General features: G+C 34.3%; 1 pseudogene; it reads right to left on the reverse strand.

Annotated features, from left to right (window-relative positions):
• Positions 1-7,198: 7,198 nt before the first annotated feature.
• LOC143620847 (pentatricopeptide repeat-containing protein At3g23020 pseudogene) lies at positions 7,199-9,811 on the reverse strand (annotated as a pseudogene).
• Positions 9,812-21,197: the final 11,386 nt, after the last annotated feature.

Raw genomic sequence — 21,197 nt, forward strand, 5'->3', positions numbered from 1 at the left:
CGTGTTCTAATCATCACCCTGTTTATCTGTACAATTTATACTTGAATTTTACATTTGGAAATTTGGATCTTCAAAAATCAAAGCATTAATAATCCGTGCTATCAAATTTAATGAGGGGTGTTTTTATAATATACGAAGTGGTGGGTTAGGTTAGGTTAGGTTAGGTTAGGTTAGGTTAGGTTAGGAAGTTATACTTTTTGTAGGAAGGATAAGAAGTAATCTTGTCTATTGATTTTGAATATGAAGGGTTGAGATTAGTTTAGGGGGAAATCAAGTGTGAACACAAGGTAAAGCGCATAAAAGGAGTAACACATTTGTTGACTTTCTCTCTCCACATGCAAGACACATGCCAAATTCCCCCATCATTTTAAAACGTCCATAACTTTTTTTTACGACGTTTTTATTGAAAAACAAATTCACCATAATAACGAGTGTCTTTTTATCTTTATATGAGTACCATATTGTAATATAAAAATAAAAAAAATTAGTGGGTTTTTTACAAATTGTGTTTTACCGAATTGTGTTTTACAAAATTGTGTTATACAATAGTATTTTTTATTGTGTTTTTTTTTTCATTATGTTTTTTCCATTGTGTTATTTACATTGTGTCATACAATTGTATTTTTTATTGTGTTTTTATCATTGTGTTTTTCATTGTGTTTTTTCGGACTTTTCCGGCGCGGTGGTGGCGGTGGGTGACGGTTGTGGTGGCGGTGGGCGATGGAGTGGTGGTGGTTGTAAGAGATGAGTGAAGATGTAATTGGGTTTTATGTAAATGGGTTTTTGAAATTAATTTAAGTGGGTTTTGATATTAAAATATTAGACTAAAATACCCTCCTTTCTAGCCTTCTTAGGAAAATCAAACTTCTTATTTGGACCTAATTCATGAAGTGGTTTATGGCGTTACGAGTGGAGAAAATACAGTGATTTTTCTGTATCTTTGAAAAGTTTCTCTAACACCATATAATATTTTAATATATTTTAAAAGTGATTGTGAATGAATGACAGAAAAATATAATGATAAAACTAAAAGAATATTATTCAATTGAGAATGAGAAAGAAAATGTATACTTTAGTATAATTTTGGATTTGAAGATAGGAAAATTGATGAAAATGCTCATAGTAGTTGTGGAGCTTAAAAGCAATGTTTTCACAACCGGATTAGCAGTGAATTATGGACTGTTGATTAACCGGTTTAACCGGTTGTATAACTTTTTGTCTAAAAAAACAGTTAAGGTTGAAAAAAGTTAAACTATGGTTAACCGGGTTGGTTCTCCGATCGGACCGGTGAACCGCTAACCAACCAGCATTTAAGAAACGAGCAAACTATATAGAAACGAAGTGACTGATTTCTGGTAGGACCAGCCGAACCAGTCCGGTCTCAAAATACACAGCTTAAAAGTTGTAAGTTAATATTCAAATTATAAGACTTAACATATAACTTGTTAACGAAACCCATCACATTACAGCAATACAATAGCGCGAATTTGATCGGTATCAGTTAGATTTATAACGGTATTTGCATTGTCAGCATTAAATAAATTAATAAGTAGTGACATTACAAAAAAGAAATGATGATGGAGCAATATCGCATTCTGCCACGTGATCCATTCACGTAGTTATGACACCAAACAATGTTTATTTATCTTTAGGTAGTATAACAAATAAGTTTTCCTTGTTTTTTAACGGCTTTCGGACTAAAGCTTACGACCTCTTAAAAGATTGACACTATGCATCACACTTGGATACTATTAAGCCAAAGATTTTTGATAATTAATAATCATTATAGTTTTATTAATTAACTAGATTTTATCATCCGTATTACGGGGGTTATTTTACATTATTCGTTTTTAATATATATATATGGATTTTAATTTTATTTATTGTAAGAAAGTTAATAATTAATATACTTGATGTTTGATGATAAAATGGTTTCACAAATAAATGATATGTTATAATTCGATTTAAAAGTTATCTGGGTTTGGTGATACCCATTACCCGTTTATTTTCTTTATTATAAAATTGTTTATTAATTATAAATAATATCTTTTTTTTTAAATAAAATAAGATATTAATTTTTAGTGTATCCCTATTTTATAGGATTTTCATATCAAATATTTGATGAGATTAATTTTTAATATAATGAGATGTTATAACCCGATTAAGAGCTCTCTGGGTTTGGTGAGAACTTTACCCGTGAATTCAGGTCAAATGCGTGAGAAGCATTCATTTACAAATAAAGCAATCTGATGGCTTGAGATAATGGTTGTTTTACATTTTTCGTTTTTTAATATTTATTTTTTGGATTTTAATTTTCTTTATTGTAAGAAATTAATAATATATTTAGGGTTTGATGATGAAAGGGTTTCATAAATAAATGATATGTTATAACCCGTTTAAAAGCTATCTGGATTTTGTGACCCATGACCCGCTTATGTTTTTTACTATAAAATTGTTTATTAATTATAAATAATATCTTTTTCTCTTTAAATTGGATATTAAATTTTAGTATATCTCTATTATATAGGATTTTCATATCAAGTAATTGGTAAGATTAATTTTTAATTTAATGAGATTGTCGAAGCATGAAATGAATCTGACCTGATCCATGACGATGTTTCCACGGATTTTTGAGATGAACGAACCACGTCTTGATCTTCTTCTCCGGTTGCTTGAGACCTGCAATGGTTTTTCGGGGGTGTGGAGGTGACTGCTAAGAAATCTCAAAGATCTCTTGTTTACAGACACAAAAAAGTGGTGGTGGCTCTTATTGAGCATGACACCTAATAAGGAGGTGGAGATCTCCTTATATAGAGAGCCTCATGGCCACCATCATGGTACCCTAATGGGCCTAGCCCAGTTAGGGTTACCTCCACAAAACCCCCTCAGCCCAATAACATTGTATTAGTCCATATAATAAAATAAGCCAAACATAATAAAATTAGGGTCATAAAACCGGGTTTAGTACCATACCCCTACAAGCCCCCCAAGTCCAGCGTTGCTCCTGGGCGCGCAAGCGTCTAGGTGGAGCGCTGGACTTTATGAGGTGTGTTAGGCCATGGGGTGGTTTTTTCCCTTTCCTTCGGCCTTGTCTTTATTGCCTTTGAGTTTTGGGAGGTTTTCTTCATGATGGTGACATGTTGCGGTCCTTATGATAATGATGGTGCCCTGGCATAAATAAGATATAGCACGCATCATAGTGGCGCGAGGCCTGATAAAAGATGGAGCGCGCATCTCGATAATAATGTAACATAACTTGCGCGCGAGGCAGCTTACGAGTTATGAGAATAATAAAGTCTGCGCGCGAGGCGACTTACGGGTCTATAAGAATAATAAAAACTGCGCGCGAGGCGACTTACGAGCTATAAGAATAATAAAGCCTGCGCGCATGGCGACTTACGAGCTATAAGAATAATAAAGCTTGCGCATGAGGCGACTTACGAGCTATAATAATAATAAAGCCTGCGCGCATGGCGACTTACGAGCTATAAGAATAATAAAGCTTGCGCATGAGGCGACTTATGAGCTATAATAATAATGGAGCTTGCGCGAGTTGCGACTTACGAGCTATAATAATAATGAAGCTTGCGCGTGAGGCGGCTTACGAGCTATAATAATAATGAAGCTTGCGCGTGAGGCGGCTTACGAGCTATAATAATAATGAAGCTTGCGCGAGTTGTGGCTTACGAGCTATAATAATAATAAAGCTTGCGCGTGAGGCGGCTTACGAGCTATAATAATAATGAATCTTGCGCGTGATGCGGCTTACGAGCTATAATAATAATGAAGCTTGCGCGAGTTGCGGCTTACGAGCTATAATAATAATGAAGCTTGCGCGAGAGGCGGCTTACGAGCTATAATAATAATGAAGCTTGCGCGAGTTGCGGCTTACGAGCTATAATAATAATGAAGCTTGCGCGAGTTGCGGCTTACGAGCTATAATAATAATAAAGCTTGCGCGTGAGGCGACTTACGAGCTATAAGAATAATAAAGCTTGCGCGTGAGGCGACTTACGAGCTATAATAATAATGGAGCTTGCGCGAGCGCGTAGACTGTGCATCATGCGACGCGCGCAGATGTTGCATGCGCGTGCGCATAGGCTCTGGCTTGTGTTATGCGCCTCGCGCAGATGTTGCATGCGTGTGCGCGTAGACTTTATGTCCCGCGCCACGCGCAGATGTTGCATGCGCGTGCGCGTAGACTTTGTGTCATGCGCCAGGCGCAGATGTTGCGTGCGCGTGCGCGTAGACTTTGTGTCATGCGCCATGCGCAGATGTTGCGTGCGCGTAGACTTTGTGATATGTGTGAGCATGTAATGCGTAAGCATATGTAATATGCGTGAGCATATGTGGTGCATGAGCATGTGATATGCGACTGCGCTCAAGCATCATGGTGGTGTGCATGTTGAACGGAGCGGAGCCGCGTTCGGTCTTGTATTCGGCGCGAAGCCGTATGGGTTTATGAGGATTCCCAACCTTTAAGTATGGCGCGTAGCCATATGGGATATTATGAGGATTCCCAGCCTTAAAGTATGGCGTGTAGCCATATGGGATATTATGAGGATTCCCAACCTTTAAGTATGGCGCGTAGCCATATGGGATATTATGAGGATTCCCAACCTTTAAGTATGGCGCGTAGCCATATGGGATATTATGAGGATTCCCAACCTTTAAGTATGGCGAGTAGCCGTATGGGATATTATGAGGATTCCCAACCTTTAAGTATGGCGAGTAGCCGTATGGGATATTATGAGGATTCCCAACCTTTAAGTATGGCGAGTAGCCGTATGGGATATTATGAGGATTCCCAACCTTTAAGTATGGCGCGTAGCCATATGGGATATTATGAGGATTCCCAACCTTTAAGTTTGGCGTGTAGCCATATGGGATATTATGAGGATTCCCAACCTTTAAGTATGGCGCGCAGCCATATGGGATATTATGAGGATTCCCAACCTTTAAGTTTGGCGCGTAGCCATATGGGATATTATGAGGATTCCCAACCTTTAAGTATGGCGCGTAGCCATATGGGATATTATGAGGATTCCCAACCTTTAAGTATGGCGCGTAGCCATATGGGATATTATGAGGATTCCCAACCTTTAAGTTTGGCGCGTAGCCATATGGGATATTATGAGGATTCCCAACCTTTAAGTATGGCGCGTGGCCTGATGCGCGCATGCACGTCGATGGAGTGGTGACTCGCGAGCGCGCGTGCGCGGCGGAGGTCTCTTGCGCAAAACCCACATGGTGGTTTCCGCGGTGGTTTCCACGGGCGCTCACGCATGTCGGCGGAATGGTGACCCGCTGGCGAGCATGCGTGGTGGCAGTCTTCTGCGCAAAACCCACATGGTGAAGGTCTTTTGCGCGAAACCCACATGGTGGTTCCCGTGGCGGCACATGCATGGCTGCGGAGTGAGAATCCGCGGGCGCGCGTACATGGCGGCGGAAGTCTGGTAATTTTTGGATCTGCAATTTAAGAGTTAGATCTGCAATTTTAAACCTAAAATCTAGGTCTGTAATCTAGATCTAGATCTGTAAATCAGATCTAGATAGATCTGAAGCTCGGAGCAGATTTAAAACCATCACAGATCCGGAGACTTGATCATTCGAGTCAGGCAGTTTCTTTTTGCACAGATCTGGAAGCTTCTTTTAGATCTATGGATCTTTTTGAGCTTTAATAGAACAAGCCTTGAAGCCTTTTTCTGTAAACTTCCAGATCTGGGTTTTTCCTGGGAGAGATCTGACAGCCGAGACGAAGATCGAAGGGTAGTTCGTTGCCGTCCCACGGATGGCGCCAATGTCGAAGCATGAAATGAATCTGACCTGATCCATGACGATGTTTCCACGGATTTTTGAGATGAACGAACCACGTCTTGATCTTCTTCTCCGGTTGCTTGAGACCTGCAATGGTTTTTCGGGGGTGTGGAGGTGACTGCTAAGAAATCTCAAAGATCTCTTGTTTACAGACACAAAAAAGTGGTGGTGGCTCTTATTGAGCATGACCCCTAATAAGGAGGTGGAGATCTCCTTATATAGAGAGCCTCATGGCCACCATCATGGTACCCTAATGGGCCTAGCCACAAAACCCCCTCAGCCCAATAACATTGTATTAGTCCATATAATAAAATAAGCCAAACATAATAAAATTAGGGTCGTAAAACCGGGTTTAGTACCATACCCCTACAGAGATGTTATAACCCGTTTAAGAGCTATCTGGTTTTGGTAAGACCCATACCCATGGATTTGGGTTAAATCAATTAGATGCCTCCATTTAAAAATCAAGAAATCTGGTGGCTTCCATAAAAGAGGGGAGCGACCACATCGCGACACGTAGGATTTTAGGGTTTTCATTTATATATATTACAGATTAACTCACTATTTAACAAGTTTAATGCGTACACATATAAAATAAACTATCATTATGATTAACGACGGAAACAGCAAATTTCAATTGAGTTACAAGAAGTTTGTTTTTTTACTATGAGTTCAACTATATTGTTGCCAATCTGTAGGCCAAGTTATAAGACAACGACAACGTTATAGAATATTTGATTAATGGAGTTTTCACTGAACACAAAACATGTTCTAGTTTCTTCCACGAATGGTGTTTGACTAAATCAAACATACACTTGTGAACAAGATGGCCAAATCAATTACCTAACCATGGACATTCCATATGATACATATGTTGCCTTGTCTTGTTATAGGATTGTACTAGGAAGCTAAACTACAAACACAACGACCTCCATTAGTGTTGATATTATCACTTTCTTGTCACTTCCATCTTGTGTTTTGACCCGAGTTAATACCCGACCCACCCATTTTACCATACTTATAGTTCTAACGAATAACAAGTTTCATCATTATTTGGAAAGTTAGGAGAAGCTTTTTTCCTTTTGCTTTTGAACTGTGTAGTTCATAAACAACCAACACCAAACAAACACCAACACACAATGCACCTCCATAACCCCGAGAACAATGCAACAGACCGAAACTGAAAATTACATGAAATCAAAGTTACACCAATTTAACAAATCTACCAATCTATACAAACTACAAACCACCTCTTACAAAATTTATGGAACTATATATGCAATAATTTAATGTTACAAAGTTAAAAATAACATAATCCTATAATGATACAAATATTTTCCAAGATTCAAAAACATAGATGAACATACAACACAATCCTAGATCCTAAATTATGAACTTCTAATACAACTAAATCATCACAATTCACTAATCATTAATATCAAAATAAACCACACCAACAACTGAATCAAGAATATCTAACCATGCTTTCAAACCATTCTCATTATCAACTCTCCACATAACTTCAAGATTCTTAACCGCATTCTTCGCCACACCGCGCTTCATAAGAACAACTCCAAGCGATTTAAAACTCGACTCGTTTGGCTTAACACCCAACTCAACCATCTCCTTGAATATCATCACCGCCTCGTTAAATCTACCATCCGACGCATACAATCCAAGAACATTATTATAACTTAACAAATCAGTCAAAAAGCCTAATTCCCTCATCTCTTTCACCACCTCAAAAGCTTCATCAAAACTCCCAATTTTCTTGTACATACACAACATCATCGCGTATGAAAACTCATTTGCAGTCCGATTTCTTCTCAACTTTTCAAATATTTCCTCTGCGTTTGACCATTGGCCGTTCGGTGTATAGGTCAATCATACAGTTAGAAGAATAAACATTCGTACTCTCGTCTACGTCTAGCTTTTGAAGCATATAATATGCTTCTTCTGCTTCTTTTAAAAACCCTGCTTTCGTATACAGTTTAATCAAAGAATTGCATATAATGCCATTTAAACACAAACCCGCGTCTTTCATTTGATTCACATAACGTAACGCTTCGTTAACGTCTCCGATATCCGCATACGCATTAATCAACATGCCATAAACAACCACATCCGGACTTATGTCAGATTCAATCATTTCTTCATACAAACCAACAGCCATTTCTAACTGACCCGATCTTATAAAACTTGAAATAACCGTACTGTACGGTATGCAGCCGGTTACCAACAGGGATTCTTGCATTTTCCTTAAATAAAAACTAGCTTTTTCTGGAAGATCGGCGCTTGCTAACATTTGGATTATTGAATTATAACTGCATTTATCCGGGACCACACCGTGTTCATTCATACTATCGATTACCCGACACGCGTCATTGTATTTCTTGTTAATCCCATACGCTTTGATCATCACGTTAAATTCGCGCACGGTTAAACTTCTTCGTTCTTGACAGCATTTGAAAACATTTTCGGCTTCCAAAACGTGACCGCGTTCTCCAAACGCATCAATACTCGCAGAGTAACACTCGGGGCTCATTTTCCCATTAATATGAAACCGATTAAACCATAACCATGCTGTTTCAAGCATACTCGATTCGATATACATTCGTGTAACCGAAGATTGTGTGAATTCATCTATTCCAAGAACTTTTTGACCCATCTCGGTTACAAGCTCTTCTGCTTCAGGAACCATACGTCTTATCGAAAAAGCATACAAAAGTGTACGGTAAGTCACATGATCCGGTTCAAGAGACGCTTCTTGCATCTTTTTAAAATACCCTATTGCCATATTTATTTTGTCATGCTTAACATGAAGTGAAATGAGTATATTATACGTTCGTGTATCCGGTAAACATTGAAACCGTTCCATTTTGTTCATTAACGACAAGACTTCATCCAACCGACCGTGAGTACCAAACATATGAATCATCGTGTTGAGTGTAACCGTATTTGGAACAATACCATCTTTAAGCATCTGGTTAAACGTGTCATACGCGTCATTTAGCCTTCCGGCTTTACCATAATAATCGATCAACGTATTATACGTATACACGCTTAAAGGTTGAATCTTCGTCGGTGCGGTTTTATGAACCGACCACTTCTTAAAGTAAGACTCAGCTTTTTCAAACTCGCCTGCGGTTTTGTACATTTGAACAACAATCCCCATCGTGACCTCATCGGGTGTTATTCCTTTATTGTTCATTACATCCAACCAATACATTGCTTTCTCTATAATCCCGCCTTTACTATAAACATCAATCAAAGTTCCATACGTGGAAGTAATCGGTTCGACTCCATTTTTCTCCATTTCATCCTTTAACGTCTCGAGCTCGTCCCATTTTTGACATTTACCGAGGGTTCGAATCATTATGTTGTAATGAATTACATTCAATTCATAACATCCTTTCGTTTTAAACCAGTTGAAAATCTTCATAGCCCTTTGCCAATCCTTTTGCTCCTTCAAGATTATCGTTCTTTCCTTCTTGGTTAGAGTAAATTCCCATGGTTTAAACGCAACGTCCAAGTTATCAACTCGTTCCAAAGCGCGCAATATAGCCGGAATGCACCCTCCGTACCTCGCCCATTTCGTCAAACACTTGGTGTGCGCTTTTCTCACCGGTTTATTCTCACTCAGAACATTCTCCAAACACCTGGTGTGCACCTTTTTAACCCCTTTATTTTCATTCAGAACATTCGTCGAACACTTGGTGTGCAACGTTTTAACCTCGTTCTCACTAAGGACATTGGTCGAACACTTGGTGTGCACCTTTGTAACCTCATCTGGCTTATGTTTTGGTTAAACAAAAGCTTGTTTTTTGTGGAATTGAGGTGGTTTTGGAGGTGGGTTTTGGTGTTTCTTGATGAATTGGTGACGTGGAAGAGGAATTGAAAGTTGGCCGCCATTGTTGTTGTTGGGTTTTGAGGGTTTAACTGGATGCAGAATTGGGATGCATGTTGAGTCTAAACGCTGAAGCTTTACAAACATTGGTTGGTTAAAGGAATGATTGAATATTTGAATTCAGTTTGGAAAAGGAAAGGGAGTAGTTAGTTTTGTAGGAAACTACTTGCTTAAAAAACGCGCATCGCGGTGGGAAGCCACTCGGTATTAGTCAAACCCGCATTGTGGCAGGGACGTGGCATGAACCCGTTGAAAGCGTAGCCGCATTCCGCTGTCAAAGTTCGTTGGGAATCCAGGCGTGGTCCCGAGTTCACTTGGGAACGAGAAGACCAAATGGAAGCCAAGTACCCGCACCTCTTCGTTACGGATTAATCTTTAATTTCTGGACGAAATTTCCAAAAGTAGGGAATGCTGTAACATTTCGGGTTTTCCGTTCATGTTTTGTAATCATTACTTGACCCGGTTCTTAGGCGGGTAAATTATCAATAAAATATTCTATTTGTTTAATTATTTTTTATATAATTATTTAACTATAATAAATATGAAAATATAACCCTTAACTAAATATTGGATCTCCTTTGTACCCTTAGCCAAAATAGAAAATAGAAGGACCAAACTGCAATTACCATTCAAAATTATAATATTCTTTCTTCCTCCTCTAACCCACGACTGGCACCCCAAAACCCACTTTGCTTGGACCTTAATTCTCGGTTATAATCAAGAAATTGATCTCATGGAATCGTTAACTACCAAAAATCGCTTCACACCGACGATTTAATTATAGAAAACGAAGCAAATTTACAACGAATACAATCAATGTGAACCGCGGCTTAACCGACCCCTAAAACGCTATATAAACACAATCATAATACAATTAAATTACACCACACAATCCCTACAACATCACGAACCAAAACCCTAACTCAATTGCCCTATACGAAGCTATTCAGACGTGACTTGGGTCCGAGTCCAGGCCGTGACGTCTAGTCCGTCGTTTATCATCAATTCGTTAGTGTTTCTGGTAATTAATTCATTCACTCATGTCGTCTCTCATCAATTAAAGAAAACCCTAAATCAATTATAACTATTATTGATTAATTAAACCAATTCATAATGCTAGGGTTGAATTGGGGAAGAACAAGAACTGGGTTGCGTCTGATTAATTAAACCAATCAATTGTAACTTTGTTTAATTTTTATTATAATCATAATATAATATTAAGTAAACTTTTTTTAACAAAACCGAACCTTGTAAGTATTATTTTGGCCATTGTTTCATGTCATATTTTCCTCTCTATAAATGTGTGTATATATATATATATTATTTTTTATCTATATATATATATATGCATAAATAATATGAAACAAATATATTATTTTTTTTTATCTAAATCAATCTAGTTTAAAGGTCCGAATAACTTCTCTCATGTTTTTTTATACATATATATGAATATTCGTATATATATATGAAATTTTCTAATGATTAATGTTTCATTTATATATAAAATGTTTAGTAATACTTAATATCGTTTATTATTTATTTAAAACCTATTTACTTGAAAATATGAGCATGGATAAAATTTATCACTTATATTAATTACCAAATAATAGTATTAACATAAATAATAATAATAATAATAATCTTAATTATAATAACAATAAATGAGGCATCTAAACCTTAAACGACTCTCATATATTGCAAACCGATAAAAATACAATAATGACGTTGAAACTGATAATATCTCATGAAATCTCAAATTGTTATTAATTGTTTTCCTCATTTAATGCTATCGTTAAACAATTAGGGCATCCTTGTTGACGTATCTCAAAGGCTTGACGTGTTCATCCTCACTTTTTATTATTATCTCATCCTCATTAATCCACTCACATAAGGTAAGTAATTCACATCCCTCTTTTTGCCGTTTTATATTTTGGGGGTGTAATGCGTTAATCATTTTTCACCACAATTCCATTATTTGTGTTATATGATATTGCTCAATTAGTTATACATGCAAATGTGACTATGTGTTTATTTTATGTTTTGGTGGTTGGTATCTCATCCTCATCCTCATTAGTATGATCATACGCCGTCGGAGTAGCTCGTTATCCATGTGATTCGAGTGAAAAGACAATTTTTATATTATTGTTATGTTATCGTTATGCTAGTTGATAGAATTGTCATTTTTAATATTATATGTATTCAAAAACCGTGATTACTTGCTCAACTTTATGTTGACAAACTATATATTTTCACGCATGGCGCAGGTAGCTTTTTGGGATGAAGAAACAAGCTAAGGAATAGTTGACCTTAGGTTGCATGATGAATTAAAGACTTATTTATTTCTTTTTTTTAATTGTAATGTTTATTTCTATGAGACAATGTTTGTGCTTTTGCGTACTTGAATAATATGAAATGAATAATTTAGATATTAACATGTGTATTTACTTTAGTGTCTTTTGAGCTATGATACAATTATGTCGCGCCCCGGCATATTAGCAATTTCTACAAGTTTGATATTGATGTTTGAATACGATTTGCTTATGAAATGTAGTTTTAGGGTGAATGAACCGAGTGAGGTTCAAGTTCTATTGTTTAAGATTGACTCGTGTAACTTAAACGGGCTAGAGATCGATTTTGTATCTCTTCAACTTTTCAAGCCTTATTTCAAAAGTTCAAGCTCGGTTTGTTGATATTATTATGAGCTTAGTCTTAGCTTAACATAACTTCGTTACACGTTGGAAGAATCAACTAAAAACTCCATCTAAATGTAAAAACTAACTCTGCAAACTAATCACAAAATATTAAATTAATTTTATAATAATTTATTTGTAAAGATAAAAATGAGAGAGCCATTTGTTATGTTTTTCAAGTTTATCATTTTTTTAAAACGATCATAAATTTACATATATTAACTTTTTATATATATATAAAAAGTCAAACAAGAACATTGAAAATATTTGTATTTTTAATTTGAGTATAATGATTTTATACTAAAATAAAGGTAATCATGTACGTTAATATATATATATATTGACGGTCAACAAAAATAATTGTCTTGTACTTTTAAATTTTTATTCGTTAGTCTTCACATTAAAGTAACTTGATTGGAAGACGATGAAAAACATCATGTGGACGAAACTACTCACATTTACATTTTTAGTATTAGCATTTATAATTATAATGTCGATGTCCATGTATTATTTTAAATTAGAGAAATATGAATGTTATAATTAATATAATGTTGAGTTTCAATCTTTAAGGTCGAAACATTTTTGGCTGCTACAATATGCATTAAGGTTCTGAATAGTTATTTATGCAGGAAAAATGAAAATTATTTAAAGTAGTAGAAAAGAATATTGAATTTATATTAACATGAGAAAAATAAAATATAAATGAAACACTAAAAAACATCGGGTAATATGGCGAGATGATTCCCTCCTCGGAGTAAGAAAACTACGGAAGGAAATAGGGTTCAAACCATGGTCACCTAGGTTACACGAGTGGTTCTTTATAAGCAGGCTACAGTTAATTTGTTAACATAATCAAACTAACCGTTTTATATACATTTTACATGACTTTATTTTTTAAAAATTGGGGCCTCAAAATTTATGGGGGCTAAACCCGTAGCCTTACTTTGCAATACATTCGGTTCATACATCTATAATAATATAATATATATATATAAAAACGAAACCCCTAAAATCTTACGTTTCATGATGTGGTCGCTCCCCCTTTTTATGGAAGCCACCAGATTGCTTGATTTTTAAATGGAGGCCTCTCGATTTAACCCAAATTCATGGGTATGGGTCTTACCAAAACCAGATAGCTCTTAAACGGGTTATAACATCTCATTAAATTAAAAATTAATCTTACCAATTATTTGATATGAAAATCCTATAAAATAGGGATATACTAAAATTTAATATCCAATTTAAAAAGAAAAAGATATTATTTATAATTAATAAACAATTTATAGTAAAAAAACATAAGTTGGTCATGGGTCATCAAATCCATGTAGCTTTTAAACGGATTATAAGATATCATTTATTTATGAAACCCTTTTATCATCAAATCCTAAGTATATTATTAAATTTCTTGCAATAAAAAAATTAAAATCCAAAAAATAAATATTAAAAATCAAAAAATGTAAAACAACCATTCTTTCAAGCCATCAGATTACTTAATTCGTAAATGAAGGCTTCTCACGCATTTGACCCAAATTCAGGGGTAAAGGTCTCATCAAACTCAGATAGCTTTTAAACGGGTTATAACATCTCATTATATTAAAAATTAATCTTATCAAATATTTGAGAAGAAAATCCTATAAAATAGGGATGCACTAAAAACTAATATCCTATTTTATTTAAAAAAAATATTATTTATAATTAAGAAACAATTTTATAATAAAGAATATAAACGTGTAATGGGTATCACCAAACCCAGATAGCTATTAAACCGGATTATAATATATCATTTATTTGTGAAACCCTTTTATCATCAAAGCTCAAGTATATTAATTATTAATTGTCTTACAATAAATAAAATTAAAATCCAAATATATATATATATATATATATATATATATATAGGCAAAGTATAGAATGAAAACCTATTTGAGTTGTGAAAACCCATGAAAACCCTATGTAACATCGTTTTTTTTTTGTTACATGTAATATGCGTTGTTACATTTAATACAAAACATCAAAAACATAAAAAAAATGTTTTGCTATTTTTTTTACATTTTTAGTAATTTTTATATATGTTTTCAGGAAAGAGAAAATGTAAATAAACTTTTACATTTTTATTAACTTTAATTGTGGACCACAAGATTTAATCTTTAATTAAAAACATGTGATTGAGAATGAGTTTTTAGAGTTTTCACAACTCAAGTGAGTTTTTATTCTAACATAACCCTATATATATATATATATTGAGAACTAAAAAAATACGAACACTCAACCAAAACATGATTTAAAAAGAAAAAGAAATTATAATTTCTTTTGTTCTAAAGTTACCTTTCTAAATCTAATCGTGATATTTTCTAAATCTAATTTTGATATTTGACATATTATATATTTTTAATACATCAATATTGTTGTATTACATAATGTAATACAACAATATTACATATATGTGATATCACGATCATCATTTTTTTCTTAATTTTGGCAAAGAACAACATATATGAACGACTAAAGGAAAATACATTATTTAAATATATATATATATATATATATATATATTAGGTTAGTTTCAGAAATGTTTATTAATGAGAGAAGTGCAAAACATTAGTATGGACCAGTAATTTATTTGTAAGTTTTAATTTCTTAAAAATAAATAAAAATATATTAATTGTAACAATAAATGTAACCTCTTATCAATTAATATAGCATTAGTAGTCGAAATATAATAATTAAAAAGATAAAAAAAATAATTTACTTTTATATTTTTTATCCTCACTCTTTATTTTATCCTACACAATGTAGCAAATACTATTTTATCATACACTACAATTTTTTCAACCTAAAAACATTATCTTCTAACTCAATTTATCAACATTCATAAACGCGTGCCTATACAAGAATTAAGCATGCCTACACAACAAAAATTTCTTCTTACACATAACACATATTCCCTATACAACCAATTTAATCATACACATAGTACAAATTCCTTACAGAATTTTGTTGATGTTGAGTTACACGTGTAGGTTATTTGTTGTTATGTAGGTTATATGATTTCATATGCTTAAAAGAAGTGTAGGCTATACGTTTTTGTATAGATTCTATATTTCTTCATATTATAATACAACCATGTGTAGGATCTTTTTTTTGTAGTATTCGTCACAGTGTATCCATATGTTACCTTATGCAGCTATGTTAATTAAGAAAAAAAATATGTATTAACGTCCATGAAGAAAATTATATGGTGATAGATATTGATATATTGAGTTAAAAAAGCTATTTATGAATATAAAAAAATTGTAGTGCATGAATAAATTGTAGGTATATAAAATAAAAAACTCAAGAGAGAGGAGAAATAAGTTCAAAAAATAAATGAATTCTTTAATTTTTTTTAATTATTTAAGTTTGATTTAGTATGTTAATTTGAGATAAAAATTAATGGTTTATTAGCTGTCCTAATTAAAGAGAGAAGGTATTAATTGTTGCAATTAGACAATTTTCTTTTATTTTTAAGCATTTAATACTTCAAATTGAATTAGTGGTCCATATTGATTTTCGCTTTAATTTCACTTCTCGCGTGAACCATACACACACACATACTAGCTCATATCCCATGTGACACACGACTTGAAAAAAATATTTTTTTAAACATATTAACAGATACGATCTATGAAGTTTTAAAAATCAAATTAACATGTAACTTAGTAACTTAAATATGCAAACACAATTAAAGATAAATAATAAGTACATAAAGATGTTTTTAAAATGTTTCAAAATGTTCAAATGAGAATCCACTCCTTAGTATGAGCAATTGTAGGGCCCCGTTCCCGGTTGCCCTACTTTTGCTCAGGTTATATTTACTCATTCACATAATTCGGAAATCAGAGTTAATTTAAACAAATTCGTAGAGCATAAACGTCAACCATTCATACAAACATCAAGTACTGGTTTAAAACTAAATAACATAAGTCTTAAACATTAAACATAAATAACACGTGGATCTTCTTCATAACGATGTCAGTCTTGATCTTATTGCCACGTGTCGCCATCAAGTGACATGCCTCATCCTATTCACCTGCATGCATACTAAAAGTCAGCTAAGCTGAATGAGTTCTAGTAAATCAATTAACATACATTACATTCACGTTCATACTTATACGAATCCGAAGATACGTATTTTGTACTTTACTTACTATTTCTCATTCATACATACTTTACATACATACATACATACATACATACTTTCTTTCATACTTTCCTATGGTATACTGTAACCTATCCTACTTCTACTATCTCATATATTATTAGAGTCTGGTCCCTCTATCTCAGATATTATCAGGGTCTGGTCCCTTCTATCGATATTACTAGGGTCTGGTCCCTCCTGATATTATTAGGGTCTGGTCCCTCCTACCCCGATCTTAAATATTATTAAGGTCCGGTCCCTTCTATCTCAGATATTATTAGGGTATGGTCCCCTCTATCTCAGATATTATTAGGATCTGATCCCTTTGTCTCGCTTAACCATACAGCCATACATGTCCCGTCAATCGTCCATACGTTTATTTCATACGTTTGTTATCATACGTGCATACTTTACATATCCTTAATTGCATATATAATTATATATATGCGCACATTCATACAACATTCTATAATAACAACATTCAATACATAATCATACACTTATCACTTGGTATAAGTGTATTAACTATCACATAGGAGTATGCACACAGCCCTGAAAAACATCACAGAGAAAGGGGCTAGAACTCACCTGTAGACGATTCCTTTCCGAGTTAATCTTGATTCCTTTCTTCAGCTGTGCTCGACTAACTGTTTAATAATTATACGTATTAATTCTCTATCTTTAAATATCTTACTTTCTTAAGTTAATGAATACGAACCTTATCGGTTAATGATCTGAACTCACGGCTTAACGAATCCTAACTTTATTACCTTAACTGTAACACCCCAGCCCGGTTAGGGCTGACGTGTCACTCGATACGGTAATAATAGTCATTAAAAACATTTTCTTTAAAGTCTTAACCCTAATTTTAAAATCGTAAAACAGTCCAAAAAACATTCAAATTAAAGTGCTCGACAAAATGACAATAAAAGAAAGTTGTTTAACTCAAAAGAAATTTTATTAAGTTCCTCGATTTCCAACTTCTAGTCTTTTACTTTTACTCTCTTATCACACATTCCCTTGATTCCCTTGAGTACCAGTAACAAATACCAGAAAACATAAAACAAAGAAACACGGCTGAGCCAAAAATTGCCCAGTAATGGAGGAAACAATAGCAATAGCAATAGACGATGAAGAACAATACGATACAATGAACGGTCAAATGAGAAACCAATAAAGTACGCGAGCCAGTAACAATACGCTGAACGATCAATTATTAGGGTCTGCAACCCTTTCATTCTTCGCATATATTATTAGGGTATGCAACCCTTTCATTCTTCGTATATATTATTAGGGTATGCAACCCTTTCATTCTTCGCATGTATTATTAGGGTATGCAACCCTTTATATATTAACCTATACATATCATACACGGCATTCATACATTATACACCTCATGCATACCATTCTTTCATTATTTGTATCCCAACATGCATTGGCGAGCACTCTTTTTAGTAAAATTGTTCACGACATGGAGTCACACTTTAACATGACAAGCAGACAAAAAGCCATTTTTGAGTGTCTACAAGCACCACATGCTCAAGATTTTCTTCTTGCTATCCCTATAGATGGGTTAGGCCAGCATATGTCTCCAGTGGAGTATCGTAGTATCCTTAAGTATCGCCTTATGATTCCTCTATTTCAGGTTGATGAGATATGTCCTGTTTGTCGTAAAGCGTGTTTAGACTCATATGGGGAGCACGCGGTGCACTGTAAAGAGCTCCCGGGGTTCAAGTACCGACACGATCTGGTTAGGGATGTGCTCTTTGATATATTCAGGCGAGCTGGAATTTCTGTTAAGAAAGAAGCACCTGTGAATTTCCTGACTGACCCGTCGGAGGGAAGATCATCTCTTCGACCGGCTGACATTTTGGTGTTTGGATTGATAGGAGGGAAACACGTGTGTGTGGATTTAACAGGGGTTTCTCCTTTGGTGGGCTTAGGGAGTAGTGGTTTCGCGGTCGGTCAAGCCGCATTAAAAGCTGCTTCAGGTAAGGTGGCAAAACATGAAAAGACGTGTCTTGACAACCAACATGGATTTATTCCTTTTGCTTTTGACACTTTTGGTTTCCTCGCGCCTGAAGCTGTGGAGCTACTTACCCGTGTTCAGCGGGTCATGCATAGTAATGTTATGACTCCAAGATCAGCAAATATAGTTTTTAGAAGATTGGGTTTTGCGATTCAAAAAGGGGGTAGCGGCGCAGCTTGTTGCCCGCTTGCCTTCTGTTTCAATGTAATCAAATGAACATGATTGTTTTAACATATATTCTTCAATATTTCTCTTTAATAATCATTTTGGAGAGTATTTGTAATAGGAGCGATATTGGATTTAATGAAGTTGAAAGAATTGGCTTTGGGCAGATTGAAAGGAATCCACAATGTGGTACTTAGGTTCTTAAATGGATTTAATTATGTGAAATAAAGGTACACAAATATAACAGCAGACTTAGGTATACAATATTAATGTTATGAATATTCAAACCCATTGTTGATTCAAAGTGCTAAATATCTTGATTAACCCTTTGTTAACATGAACTTAATAATTTGATCTTGAGTGTGCATAGTCTTGATTAAGCCTTGTGACTTCTTAATTGTAACTGATGATCAATCAAGTGCTAAGGGACATGTTTGTTTATCAATCATGAACTAAAACTATTTTATGTCACATTGTCTTAATTAAGTCTTTTATCAAAATATTGTGGGCGCTTAAAGTTTAAAATTTTTTTTTCCGGAACAGGTTGTTCGTCTTCTTTCTTTCATGTGAGAAAGAGAGGCTAAGAACAAAGATGAACACACCGATTGTTCTGTTCACTACCTGGGAGTTTTTTAAGATAGTTTTCACGTAGTTCTTATTGGAAAGTCCTATCACAAAGGGGTTCTTCAAATTGAGTTTAAAGAATGGCAAAAATAAGCCTCCAACTTTGCCTAAATATTGGATTTTTAATGATTTTGCAACTTAAGCCGTTCATGTCATAAAAAAACTAGTAAGGTTAACTTTCAGTTAGTATGAGATTCTTGTAGGAATATACGTTAAAATTTAGAAGTGTCTGCAAACATTTCGTAAGTTAGATTCATTCTAACCAATACGTAAAAGTTAAAATTATTAAAATCTAATTACAATATAATAAAATATTAACTGTATAATATATTGCAAGTATTGTAAAAACTGTGTTACAAAAACTTATAGGCCCTTATATTAAAACGTGGCGGTTCTTTTCTTAAAGACATAATAACCAATCCTAAGAATTGATCAAGCGTTACTCTATATAACACAATAGTTTTACTCTTTGTTTTGATAGGGTAAACGGTTGCTCTCTTTTGCTTTAGTACAAGTCGAATACGACTTAGTGGACAGGCAGTGACGGAGTCAGGAAAATTTTTCTATGGGTTTAGAATTTTTCGGTGCTCAGTTTTTTCTGGTTGCTCATTCAGTTAAATAAATAAAATGCAACTATCATAACAAAACTACATCGTTAACATTCAATAAAAATACAGAGTTATATTAAATAAAAAAAAGAAAGAGTCGGCCGGCCGTTGTTGTTGTTACTAGGTTGAAGTTCAACAGGTGGGGGCTAAGGCCATGAGGCATCCGTTGAAGCCTTGAGATGAACTGGCAAAGGCAATTAGATGAGGCAAGCAGTGGCGGCCCAAGAGTTTTAGAGGCCTCAAGCTAACAATCAAGTTGGGGGCTTTTTTTCAATCTTTTCTAATATAAACCCTCCTCCTTTATCCGGGCTTGGGACCGGCAATAATAAACCAAAACGTTTATAGTTGGCGGAGTTAAAATTTTTTGTTTTTTAAGTTAAATCTTGTCGATGAAAAACAATGCTTACATGAAATTTATTTTTCTAGCTTTATTAGATGCAAATTGTTTAATGAAATAATCATAGTCAATATCTGCCAAAAAGTTCTTCTCAATCGACAAAAGAGCTAGACCGTTTAACCTTTCTTGCGACATCGTAGATCTTAAATAATTTTTTATCAACTTTAATTTGGAAAAACTACGCTCTGCGGAAGCAACAGTTACATGAATAGTTAACACAATTCTATAGGCAATATAAGCATTCGAAAAATAATCAAAGTTTTTAATATAATTTAATATGTTAATAAGTGTGTCGGATTCTAAATCTATAATATCTCTTAGCATTTTAAGCTCTTGAAATTGATCTAAACCATTAATATCTACCTTAACGTCATGTTTCAAAAAAATTTCAAGATTAATACACTTCTTTTTTAAAGTTTCTTCAGTGAATGATTTTAACTTTTCTATACTAAACAAAAAACCGTAAATAGTTTCAAACTCTTTAAATTGATTAAATCTACTTGTGAGTGAAGATATAGCTTGATCTACTATGTATAAGAAATAATCGGTTCTAAAACATTCAATAGGAGTTCTTAAAGTTCCATTATCAATGTTTTCATCAAACTTTTTATTTCTACGAATAGTACGTTTCTCACGAAAAACAGGATCAATACCAATATCTAAAGCTATTTGTTTGGTTGCGTCCATAGCTTTTTCAAATCCCTCATCTCTATACTTTTTTAAAAAAACAAATAAGTTCATTCAGTTGTTTTATAGCATCATCAATACACATATCTTTTGTTT

Source organism: Bidens hawaiensis, unplaced genomic scaffold (genome assembly GCF_021521415.1).
Source record: "Bidens hawaiensis isolate Kalapana, Puna unplaced genomic scaffold, B.hawaiensis_p1.1 tig00002717_1, whole genome shotgun sequence".
Taxonomy (NCBI): Eukaryota; Viridiplantae; Streptophyta; class Magnoliopsida; order Asterales; family Asteraceae; genus Bidens; species Bidens hawaiensis.